Genomic DNA, 13,733 nt, shown 5'->3' on the forward strand with positions numbered 1-13,733 from the left:
TAGGGTTCTTGTATTGCAATTCAAAGTTGTATGTTCAATAGTTAAAACATAGATCCAAAGTAGGTTGCATGTGAACTTAGGAATTGTTTTCTAGTTTGCTTGTTGTACCTAAAACCCATCAGCGACACTAGTCTGTCAGGCTCTGAAGGTGTCAATCACTGAGTTCACGTCGTGAACTCTATGTTCACGTTGTGAGTTCTGACACAGGTTGAAGTTCGTGCCCTGAACTTCAGAAATTCATATCTTTCGCATACGAGCTCCGTTTTCGACGTTTTTATATCCACGCGTAGGTGAGATTATGCTCTACAACTTTCATTTATAATCCGTCGGCTAATTTTGCTTTATTTTTATTATATTATTTTTAGTAGGTCGGGACAGAAAAACTCCGTTATAAATTCATAACTCCTTCGTCTGACGTCCGTTTTCGTCTGTCTTTTCACCGTTGCACTACTATCAATGAGATCTTTGATTCTCTTTTAGATTGTTTCGGCTAGAAATCACTCGATCTCATTCTCGAACTTTGGGCTGCATACTGCAAAGTCGAAACTTAGAAAAATCATAACTTTCTCATACGAAGACTGATTTAGACGTTCTCTTCATGCACACTCTCGGTTTAACGTATTCTACAACTTTCGTTTAGATCGCTAAGGCTAAAAATTGCTCTTTCGTAAATTCACTATTTACGTCCTACAGCGTCGTGCCGAATCTGTTGCGAAACTTCGACAGGTCATAACTTCTTCGTTATAACTCGGATTTCAACGTTCTTTATATGTACGAAAACCTTGTGACATATACTACAACTTGGTTAAGATTATTTATTCTAAACACTCTTTTATCAAAAAGTCATTTTTGACGCTTATCGTCTCTAAATTGACTAGCCCGGATCTACGGGCGTTACAGTTATATGTTGTTACGATATGTTAGCTCGGTACCCTGGTAGATAGGATGGTTATATGCTAGTATGACCTGTTAGCTCGGTATCCTGGTAGATAGGATGATTATATGCTAGTATGATCTGTTAGATCGGTATCCTGGTAGATCGAATGTGGTTATGCTTAAGTGACCTATAGTTGGTCTGATTGTCTGCATGCTAGTTGCTATGCCAGTTAGGTAGATGTGTAGGACTACCTGTGTTGTTATGTGATTATCTGTATGCGCATTAGTTATGTTATATGTTGACATATTATGTGGGATGGGTTGAGGTGATAATGCTCCGTGCGGTAACCAACAAACCCGGGAGCATTCCAGATACGGGCTGAGGGAGACTCGTACTGTGGCTCGGTGGCAATCCAGATGTGAGCTGTGGGCCCGGAAGGCTATCCAGACTCACACTGTGGGCCCAGGGGTAATCTAGTCTGTAAAGCTGTGGACCCAGTATATGCGGTTATTTGTACATGTGATACGTGAAGTGTATCGGTATGTTGGCATTCCAACCCGATGGTTGAGGGGATGGGGTATTCCATCCCGACGGATGATTGACCCATAGTATGTTGTTTATTATTGTATGTGTATTGTTGTATGTATGAGTATTTTGGGGGTAACTCACTAAGCATTTGAGCTTATAGTTTCAGTTTATTGTTTCAGGTTCAGCGGATGACCGCGGGAAGGCGAAGGCGTGACCGTACACTTCCTCGATTGATGATTATGATTTCTGGGAACTCTGATGTTTAAACTATTTTGAAAACAAATTGTAATAATTGAATGCTTTTAAATGATTTAAAAAGTTTTAAATTGGCTCGAATTTTATGGATGTTACAAAGATTATGCAGAAAGTAGGGCCAAAATACTTAATTTATTTTCGGTATCTAATGGAAGAATTTTTGTTTCCATTATAACTGTTAATGATCTCAAGAATGAGAAATGATGTATGAGTTTATTCAAAGAACCAATGTGTTTTCTTGTTGTTATCATTAGGATTTTGTTCAGTTTGGCATTCGTTGGTAATGTTTGTGTCGAAAAAATTTGTTTGAATTTGCTTTGTAACGAATATATATGTCCTTAATAGGCTATGATTCTGTGCTTAAAAGTAAACCGAAAATATTTTGGTTTACATTTGCACCACTCAGATTAATAAAAGAGAACAAAACTCTAAAAACCTTTTATCCATCTTAATAACACAGAGGGTTATGATTTTGAGTTTAAAAAAAGGAAACCTTATTTTTTTTAATGGGTAAATCCATTTTTATCAACACCTAATTAATATACTTAATTCAAATGAAAATAACACTTATATTTTTAACAAGATGTTATTAAACTTTACAAATATTATATTCACATTATCTCAACAATTAATTTGTGGTTTGCGGCTTTTTAAATATAAAATATTTCCGAAGGACTATTATATTCATTTATTTACAAAGTTATATTTTTAAAAAGATGTTGTTATTAAACTTTTCAAATATTTTTAACACGATGTTATTAAACTTTCCAAATATTGCAGAAAACTGCAAGTCGGCATCTCTATTGTTATTCATAGTAGGGTGTGGGATTCAAATGAATGACCCGAACTCCTAATGGGTTGCAGGATTCGGCTCAGGATGCGTAGTATTGTGATGGTTTGAGTGTGGTAAGGCCATGGGTGGTAACCATGGTTGGTTGGGAGTGCTGTAAGGATGTGATGGGATCGTAGCGTAGAAGAAGAATCAGTTCGAGGTATATTATTATTGTGATGGTCACGAGCGTAGAAGAAGAATCAGTTCGTGCCTTGGGCACGCCGACTTGGATGGTCAGGGAATTATTCTATGTTCTAAGTTGAGGACCATTGGGGTCTGAGGCGGAGTTGGGCCTGGTTGGCTCTTGATGAGTGGGGCCCGTGGGCGAGCCCTGTGTGATTATGGAAATTCAAGTTGGACTTGGTAGGGACCGTTGGGTCAAGGTTTTGGATCTTGAGTTGCAGGATCATGAGGGTGATCAGTGTGTGACACAAAGAGGTTTTATGTTGGGTAGCCTTGTTGTTGGACTCTTGGGAACCTGGTGGTTGGACCAGGTGCGAGACTGGTAGTCTCGGAAATGGTTTGAGGGTATTTATTTATCGGTCAATTGAGGGGTGTCGGGAATCAGAATGTGGTAATGTGAAATGCAAATGCAAATTCGTGGATCTCGGGTTATGAGTGGAGAATCGAATTGGTTTTGGGTAAGATCTCGAGTCGGGTATCGCACATGTTTTGTGCAGGGTTTTCGTTTCAGTAGAATAAGAAATTGGGGTATCTATGTGCCAAAGGCATCAATCGCAGGGTTCAAGGGTAAGGAACGGGTTTAGTATGATGACAAATCGAGCCATTATGTTGTGTCTTGGGATGGTTTTATCTGTGGAAGAGCCACATCGTGGTTGGAATTAGGAGAATGTAGGTTGTTGGAGACCGGGTATACTATGAGGCTGCAGTGGGTCATGTAGCATTCACTTTTAGCATTAGATTTGGTGGAAAGGTATCTTTGGGCAATTCTTACCAGGCGAGATTTCCTTTCGGGAGTCACGTGGGGCTACTGTATGCTTGTGTGTCTTCTGGATCATCAGCCGGTTAGAAGTCCGGTGTTTCAGATTGTTGGGAGACAAGTTGGGACCAGGGAGGTCTTGATTGCTTTAGGAAAGCAACTAGGTGGCAACAAGATGAGTCGGAGTGGTTTTAGTGATTTGAGATTCCGGGTTTTGGGAACGGTAGAGGTGGTTTTCTACAAGGGTTTAAGGTTCGTTCTTTTTTTTCAGGTTTAGTAAGTTCTGCTAGAGTTGGTTTCGGTTGTCTTGGGGAGGCTGTAGTATTCTCGGGTTGTGGATGTGTTGCTCTGATTGTTTGGTGTGTTGAGAAAGGTAAGGACGGATTTCGAGGACGAAATCTAATTTAAGTGGGGGAGAGTTGTAACATTCCGTTTAAAATAAATAAATAGATAAAATTAATAATTGAATAATAGCCCTAAATACGTAATAAATTGTCAGTGTTAGCTATAAGAAGTTTAATGATATAATTTTTGGAGTTTTGGGGTTCTATATTAAAACATTTGGACTTGAATTGTGATGAATTTTGGATGTTGGGGGTTGTTTGGTAATTTGTGGGCTTAGTTTGAAAAAGAGCTTGTGGAGAGTGTAACATCCCAAAATTCAAGACCAAAAAATTTGTTTTTAATTAGGTTATTATAAATCTAACAGTATAAGAAACATCCATAATAACATCCCATTTCAAAACCAAAGCGTCAATAATCAAAACATGTTATCATAAACAATATCAGAGTGTAATCCTAAAGATCCCATGTGCGGAAAACATAGTGTGATGCGCTGCGATCGAGCCGACTCCTTTCCTTTGAAAACGAAGTACCTGAAACCAAAACTGAAAACCATAAGCACGAAGCTTAGTGAGTTCCCCCCATCATACCACATACCATACAAATCACGTACTGCTAGGCATATCTGGGTGCCCTGCCTACGCTGTCAAGCATATCTGGGTGCTCGACCTACCCTGCTGAGCATACCGGGGTGCTCAACCTACCCCACTGTCAGGCATACCGGGGTGCCCGACCTACCCCATATCAGGCATATCTGTGTGCCCGACCTACCCTCCGGTGTATCTCAACCGGTTACGGGGACTATTTCACCCCTACCACTGCCACATAATAACATAACATAACATAAACATACTGACAGGCATACCGGGGTGCCTGACCTACCCCTTTGGTCCTTTTGACCTGATACGGGGACTATTCCTCCTACTACCACTATCACATAACATCATACCATACTAGCACATAAAACATAACATATAGTGGCATACCAGACAATTATCACAGAGACAATTATCTAACAAACAACTCCTACTAGTGGGTCGACATTTTGGTCTTAGACCTACTTCTACTGGAAGGTAACTCACCTCACACTGCTGAAGTCCCGCAGACAAAACCCTGGCTTCTGGATGACAGCTTCCCCAACTGTCAATATCAAAACAATACCCAATTAATAATTGGGTTCCAACACACATCCATAAGTCCATGCTTGGGGTAAAAGACTGATTTACCCCTATCTTAGCTTCATTCAAGCCCAAGACCCAATCCAAAGGCCCAAAAGTCAACTACGAGTCAAAGCCCAACATGTAACGCCCGCAGATCCGGGCTAGTCAATTTAGAGACAATAAACATCAAAAATGAGTTTTTGATGGAAGATTATTTAGAAGGATTAATCTTTTCCAAGTGGTAGTATATGTTACAAGGGTTTCGTACATATAAAGAACGCCGAAATTCGAGTTATAACGAAGAAGTTATGACCTGTCGAAGTTTTACGGCAAAACCGGCACGGCACCGAGAAGCGTAAATAGTGAATTTACGATAGAAGACTTTTTGGCCTTAGTGATCTAAACAAAAGTTGAAGAATACATTAAACCGAGAACATACAAAAAAAGAACGCCCAAATCTGACTTCGTATGAGGAATTTATGAATTTTCTAAGATTTGGCATAGCAGTACACGACCCGAAACTCGAATTTTAGTTCGAGCGGTTTTTGGCTTACGCGACCTAAATGAGAGTTGAAGATCTCATTAATAGGAACTCAACGGTTAAAATACAGACGAAAACGGAGTCCGTATGAAGGAGTTACGAATTCTTCGCGGTCATTTAATAGTCTAATCTCCTCATACTGTTAAATTTAAGATCGGTCGAGAATTAGCCGACGGAGTCAAAATGAAAGTTGTAGATCTTATTTTTACCTACGCGTGGATATAAAGAACGTCGAAAACAGAGCTCGTATGCGAAAGTTATGAATTTTTGAAAATCGGCTGATTTTCACCCTGTGTGCGATGCCACGTGTCAGCACCAGGCAAAGCCTTGGAGCATACGCATGTTCACGACGTGAATTGAAGTTTCACGACGCGAATTGCCCCCAGACAGCCTATAAATATAGGTGTCGAGTGAAGCTCATTCCTCACACCTTCAAACCCTTCTTTCTCTCTCTATAACCTCTCTCTAACCCCCTAAACCCCCCAAAAAGCCTAGGGAACACCCCTAGCACGAGAAGGAAGCCCCGGAGCTCCAAATGGCTCCGAGAAAAAGAGCTTTTCGGCTCGGAAAACGCTGATCCAGCGAAACCCGGTTTTCGATAAAACCCGCTGTAAGTGAGTTACGCCTACGCTATTTTTAATATAGCTTTTAATTAATTATAATAACGTTATTAGGACCTTATAATAATTATTTGAGCTATTATTATGGGTTATATAAGTGTCGTTATAATATTTTTTTAACTACTCGCGGTACGGGGAATCTGGTTTAAAGGGCCGCAAATGGTTGTTGGATTTCAGAAGTGCTATATGCCAAAATGGTCATGCCCTCCGGTGTTTTATGTATGACCCCTGTCTGTACATAGTGGTTGAAAAATATTGTTCAAACGCTTATATAATAATAATAATGCTAAGACTAATAATTAGTCGCAATGAATATTAGACTAAACCCTAGTGGTAATGATACTAGGTTTTGTCAAAGGAAATTGTTTTAAGAGTAACGAAGTGATGTCCAAGTGCAGAGTCACCACCTTATCAGGTGAGTGCATAGTTACTTTCATCTTACACATAGATATGAAGTATTTTATATAAATTACGTGCTATGTGTGCATATTGTCTGAATACTTGCTGTCTATGCTGAATGAAAGATTTTATACATGTTTTGAATGATTTAAACTGTATATGTATTTTATATCTACAAAATATGTTGGGTAAAACATGGGTAGATGAAATATGAGTCAGATGATGAGGTGAGAGGTGAAATAGACTATGAGGTGAGGGTGAGAGGTGGACGATGTGAGAAGCCTTTTACCCAAATGATGGCCCCGTCATCTAGCAGAGTATGGATGACAACCACAGACTATTCTAGACAGTCCAATGGAACACTAGCAGGCTCGCAACCTGTAGGTGTTGTGAACGATGTGTTCACCGGTGTACTCTAAAAACCCATTGACCTGTATTGCGAGTGGAATCTCAAAAAACAATACTGTCAATAAACGAGATAACCCTGGCAGATGCGCCTAAAGGACTCTACCGACAGAAGCGCCTAATAGAGAACATCATAACCTCGGCAGATGCGCCTAAAGGACAATACCGACAGATGCGCCTCATAAGGAATGTCACAATTCTGGCAGCTGCGCCTAAGTGATAAAATTAGCAGTTGTGCTTGACAACTGTGTCATTGGCAACGATGGACTTCGTGCCGTTTCCTTAGGATGATCCTTAGGAATGAATGAACGAGGAATAACTGAATCTTAGGGTAGATCTTTAAGAGTAAAGAAGATAATGGGGATGGGTAATTGCGTTGATTGTTTGATGTTTAACATACTAATTATATTATTATGGGTTGAAAACCCTATGTACTCACTAGGTTTCCCAACCTGACCCACCCAAACTTATTTGTATCACAGGTGTCGATATGAAGTTACATTACACTGAGAGATTAAAGAGATGTAGATCACTAGTGTAAATGAATGTAAGTTCTGTTTATGGTTATGTTTCTGTATTGACAATGACATCCCAAGGTTTTAAAAGGAATAAAAATACATTTCTTCGGAAATGCTTTGATAATGTATTTATCATGTTTTTCTGGGAACAAATTCCGCAACACTTTCTCAAAAAATGTTACTCTGATTTCCAAACAAAGCATAAACAAAATCGGTCTTTTCTGGCCGAGAAAATGGGGATGTCACACAACATATGGCCCAATTTTCCAAATTGGGCCCAAACCTTTACATGGTCTTACCCTAAGGCCCAACCATTTAGTCCAGTCCAAACATTTGGCATTTCTAATGACCCAATATCTCATAATCATAAAGGCCCAATTATGGTCCAATTTTCCAAATTGGGCCCAAAACTTCTCATGGGCCATACCCTAAAGCCCATCCAATTATTCTAGTCCAAATGATTGTTCTTGGATGACCCATTACTAGCCCAATCACCAAAGCCCAATAGAAAGGCCCAACTCAAAGCCCAAGTGAAATTAGGGTTTTCACATAAAATGACAATTAGGGTTAAGTGTTTCTCACTTAACCCATTAAGGACTTAATCCATTAAGTCCATCACTCTACTAGATAAATCATATAGTGTGGTCGAGCTTAATACATAGTCCAATTCTAATGGCCCAAAATGCGGGTCCTGATAAGTCCAAGCCAATGATTCCAAAATTAGGGTTTTCTAAACCCTAATTAGGGTTTCCAACCCAATCCCAACCCAATAGGCCCAAAAGCTAAGTCCTTAGATCCATTAGAATTTCATTAGGCCCATTAGGGTTTCACTAGGCCCATTAGGGTTTTGCTAGTCGGGCACCACCCACTACCACCTTGGGTAGTGGTGGTCAACGACGACTCACGACGGCGGCCACCACCTTAAGGTGGTGGTTATGGTTCTAGTCCATTTTGTCCACGCATCCCAAAAGCCACTATACACAAGCAAAAGCACACCGCCACCTAACACGGCGGCTGGTGGCGGCAGCCACTACCTCACGGTGGTGGTTATGAGTTTATTTTCATTATTCAAACCTCTAATTACATTTTACAATGCTTTAACCCAAAAATAACACATCCAAATAAAATACACACACATATAGATAAACACATACACACAACCACCCTTGTGGTGGCCGGCGGTGGTAGATGGTGGCAGCCACCACTTCACGGTGGTGGTGGTGGCCTTCTGTAACATCCCAAAAATACAACCCAAAATTTTTTGTTTGAAAACTTTACTAAACCATACTATCAATTATTAAAAGATAAAACCATGAATCGTGTATCTCAAAATGTCATAATAAATTTATCAAATCGAAACTAGTGTCAAGATCATATCAAAATATCAGAGTCTAACTCCCAGGCTAAAATTGTGGTGTGTGTCATGCCATCATCCCGAGCCCTTCCCTTTGCTAGCTGAAGTACCTGAAACCAAAACTGAAACTGTAAGCACGAAGCTTAGTGAGCTCCCCCAAACTACCACATACCATACAATAACATATAAAGCACATACTGGGCCTCACCCACTGCATCGGACCGAAGTCCGGAATTGACTAGGGCCTTGCCCACTGCATCGGACCGAAGTCCGGAACTGACTAGGGACTTACCCACTGCATCGGACCGAAGTCGGGAACTACTAGGGCCTTGCCCACTGCATCAGACCGAAGTCCGGAACTAACTAAGGCCTTGCCCACTGCATCGGACCGAAGTCCGGAAGTGACTGAACATAGCATAACATAATCATAGCATATAATATGAACACATATACTGCATACTGCATCGGACCATAGTCCGGAACACATAACACATACCATGCCTGTATCACAAAGACACCAAGCATACTGAACTACTGCATCGGACTGTAGTCCGAAACTACTGCTAACTAAACGGGCCGACATTGTGGCCGTAGACCCGTTCCTACTGGAAGGAAACTCACCTCGTAAGGCTGGCTGCTGAAATGCTCCTCGGGAACTGTCTGACTGCTGTTCCGGTAACTCCCCGGCTACAATTCCCAAAAGACACTGATAACTAATCTTAGGGTAAAATGACTATTTTACCCCTAGTCAAAGTCAACAATCCGTTGACCTGACTCGCCGAGTTGGTCCGCCAACTCGTCGAGTCCCTATCTTTCCTTCTACTCCCTTTACCGACTCTACTCGTCGAGTTTAGCGAAGACTCGACGAGTTCTCCTTCTATAATAACATCGAGTCAACCTTTATCTGACTCGCCGAGTTGTATGAACAACTCGTCGAGTCCTCCTTCATCATATGAACACGTCCAGTCTATGACTCACCGAGTTGTATGAACAACTCGTCGAGTCTGTTCTTGTGGGAAGAAGATTGTCTTGGACTCGCCGAGTCAGGGTGTAGACTCGCCGAGTCCCTCTACACTCAGATCCATGTCTTAACTCACTGAGTCTTTACTCCACTCGCTAAACAGACTCGCTTCTACTGAACAGGGAATCTAAGACTCGCGTCCTGACTCGCCGAGTCCGAAGAACGACTCGCCGAGTCCTTTGCATGCGGATTCTATTCAGTCGATTCTAATCAGTTTCAGTGCATCCAATTCATAGATCTAGGTTTCTGGGACAATCTGAACACGTAAAGTTGCTAACTTTACGTGTATCTATGATGCAATGAAGCAATAACACTCAAACTTGGCTATAATGGGGGTTACTTGTCTAGAACAATGCCATGGCTGCCAAAAGGTGGCCTTCTTGAGCCCCTGGAACTCAGGAGAGGCTAGATCCGAGAAATGGCTTGATTACAAAGCTTCATCACTAGGGATTTGGGGTTTTTGAGCTCAAAACCATCAATTTGGGGACAAACTAGATCTAGCAATACAATAACTAAGATGAAAGCTTTATTACCAGAAAGGATGGCCAAAGAGGAGTATAATCTGGATCTACTTCTTCTTCCTTGAGTTCTTCTACCTTCTCCTTCTTCTTCTTGCTCAACAATGCACCAAGATTCCTTCACAAGGGCAAAAATCACTCACACACACTTTAAGGAGGCTAGGGTTTCGGGAATAAGTCTCTGAGAGGTGAAGGAGGCTGGTTTGGGGGCTATAATGGTGTTTAAATAGGGTACACTCCCTAAAATTAGGGCTTCATCCAGACTGGCAGACTCACCGAGTCCGGAATATGGACTCGTCGAGTCGCCACGCCTACTCCACGTGCTAACTCGCTGCTACTCGACGAGTTAGGGCCACTGACTCGTCGAGTAGCTTCTAAAATAAAAATAAAAATAATGTTTTAAATGAATACCAGGAACGGGGCGTTACAACTCTCCCCCACTTATCTTAGACTTCGTCCTCGAAGTCTGCTGCTACTGAATCTGAAAATAACTCCGAATAATGCTCCCTCATTTCCTCCTCGGTCTCCCATGTCCATTCCGAACCCTTCCGGTGCTGCCACTGCACCTTCACTAGCTGAACCACCTTGTTCCTCAAGGTCTTCGTCTTCCGATCCAAGATCGCAACTGGTCTCTCGATGTAATTCAGGCTGCTGTCAACCTGAATATCCTCCAACGGTACAACTGCTGACTTATCCACCAAACACTTCCGTAACTAAGACACATGGAAAGTGTTGTGGATCTGGCTAAGCTCTGCTGGAAGATCTAACCGATAAGCAACCCGACCCACCCAGGCCAAAACCCTAAAGGGACCAATGAATATGGGGCCCAGCTTGCCCCTCTTCCGGAACCTGATGACACCCTTCCAGGGTGACACTTTCAGGAGGACCATATCGCCTACCTGGAACTCCAAATCAGAACGCCTCCTATCGGCGTAACTCTTTTGCCTACTCTAAGCAGTCTGGAGCCGGCTACGGACCTGCTGTATCAACTCTGTGGTCTTAAGCACCACTTCAGTGCTCCCCATGACTCTCTGACCGACCTCGCCCCAACAGATTGGGGTCCTACACTTCCTCCTGTAGAGCATCTCAAAGGGAGGTCGGTCTATACTGGAGTGGTAACTGTTGTTATACGAAAATTCCGCTAATGGAAGGTACGTATCCCAACTGCCACCAAAATCTAGGACACATGCCCGAAGCATGTCCTTGAGAGTCTGAATCGTCCTCTCGCTCTGCCCGTCCGTCTGAGGGTGGAAAGCGGTGCTGAAAAGGAGACGAGTCCCCATCTCGTCCTGGAACCGCTTCCAAAACCTGGAAGTAAACCGGACGTCTCGATCTGATACTACTGAAACAGGCACTCCATGACGTGCCACAATCTCTCGCACACAAATATCGGCTAACTTCTCGGCCGATATGCTCTCCTGGATTAGTACTAAATGCGCGCTCTTGGTCAACCGATCCACTATGACCCAAATCGAATCAACTCCACGTGCAGTCCTGGGAAGCTTAGTAACAAAATCCATAGTGATATCCTCCCATTTCCACACGGGAATGTCTAATGGCTGCATCTTGTCGTGGGGTCTCTGTTGCTCTGCCTTGACCATCCTGCAGGTCATGCATCTCTCCACGTACCAAGCTACGTCCTGCTTCATGCAGGGCCACCAATAATCGGGTCGAAGATCTCTGTACATCTTCGTCGCCCTAGGGTGGATGGAGAACCGAGACTTGTGGGCCTCATCCATCAACACCTGCCGTACTCCTCCCCAGTACGGCACCCAAACTCTCCCATGAAGGGTCAACAATCATCGATTGTCATAATCGAAAGAAGCTACTCGGCCCACGATCCTCTCGCACTTCTGTCTTTCCTCTTTTAGGCCCTCAACATGTGCCTCTCTAATCTGCTCCAATAATGGAGTAATCACTGTCATCCTCATACATATATCTCTGATCGGGGCCATCATCGCCTTGCGGCTCAGGGCGTCGGCCACTACGTTGGCCTTGCCCGGATGACAAAGGATCTCACAATCATAGTCCTTAACCACATATAACCACCGACGCTGCCTCATGTTTAGATTCGGCTGATCCATAAGGTACCTCAGACTCTTGTGATCCATGTAAATGGTACAACGGACCCCATAGAGGTAATGCCTCCAAATCTTGAGGGCGAACACCACTACCCCCAACTCTAAATCGTGCGTCGGATAGTTAGCCTCGTGAGGCTTCAACTGTCTAGAGGCATACACTATCACATGCCCTCGCTGCATCAACACTGCTCCCATACCTGTGATCGAAGCATCACAGTAGACTACGAAGTCATCCACTCCCTCTGGCAGGGTAAGAATCGGTGCCTCGCACAATCACTGCTTGAGGGTCTCAAATGCTGCCTGCTGCTCAGGCCCCCAGCGAAATGCCACCGACTTCCTGGTCAGTCGAGTGAGCGGAACTGCTATCTTGGAGAAATCCTGGATGAATCTCCTGTAGTACCCTACCAAACCTAGGAAGCTCCGAATCTCAGATGGAGACCTCGGGACCTCCCACTGCATCACAGTCTCTATCTTGGCCGGATCTACTAGTATACCCTTCTGGTTGACGAGGTGTCCAAGGAACTGCACCTCGCGCAACCAGAACTCACACTTAGAGAACTTTGCGAAAAGTTTCTCCCTCCTCAGTGTCTCTAGCACCTCCCTCAGGTGCTCCTCGTGCTTCTCCTGAGTCTTGGAATAGACCAAGATGTCATCGATGAACACTATCACAGACCGATCTAACATCGGTCTGCATACGCGGTTCATGAGATCCATTAACGCGGCTGGTGCATTGGTGAGCCCAAATGGCATCACCACGAACTCATAATGACCATAGCGGGTCCTAAAAGCGGTCTTTTGTACGTCCTCACCTCTGACCCGCATCTGATGATAACCGGAGCGCAAATCAATCTTGGAGAACCAAGATGCTCCCTGGAGCTGATCAAACAAGTCATCTATCCTCGGAAGTGGGTAACGGTTCTCCACAGTCACCTTGTTCAACTCCCGGTAATCTATACACATACGGTGTGACCCGTCCTTCTTCTTCACAAACAGGATCGGGGCTCCCCGTGGTGAACTACTCGGTCTGATAAACCCCTTGTCTAGCAGCTCCTGCAGCTGCGTAGACAACTCCTGCATCTCGGGAGGAGCCAACTGGTATGGTGCCTTGGCTATTGGAGCCGCACCAGGAACCAGGTCAATCCTGAACTCAACCTGTCTCTCAGGAGGTATCCCAGGCAAATCCTCTGGAAATACATCCGGGTACTCGCGTACTACCGGTACATCATCAACTGTCGCCTCGCCCTTCTCCCGGGCATCTAAAACATAGGCGAAGTACCCCGCGCAACCCTGCTGAAAGTAGCGCCTCGCTCTCGCTGCTGAACACAGAATCGGTCCGCGCTGT

Source organism: Lactuca virosa, chromosome 2, assembly GCF_052849685.1.
Source record: "Lactuca virosa cultivar CGN04683 chromosome 2, Lactuca_virosa_CGN04683_v6, whole genome shotgun sequence".
In the NCBI taxonomy this organism is placed as follows: Eukaryota; Viridiplantae; Streptophyta; class Magnoliopsida; order Asterales; family Asteraceae; genus Lactuca; species Lactuca virosa.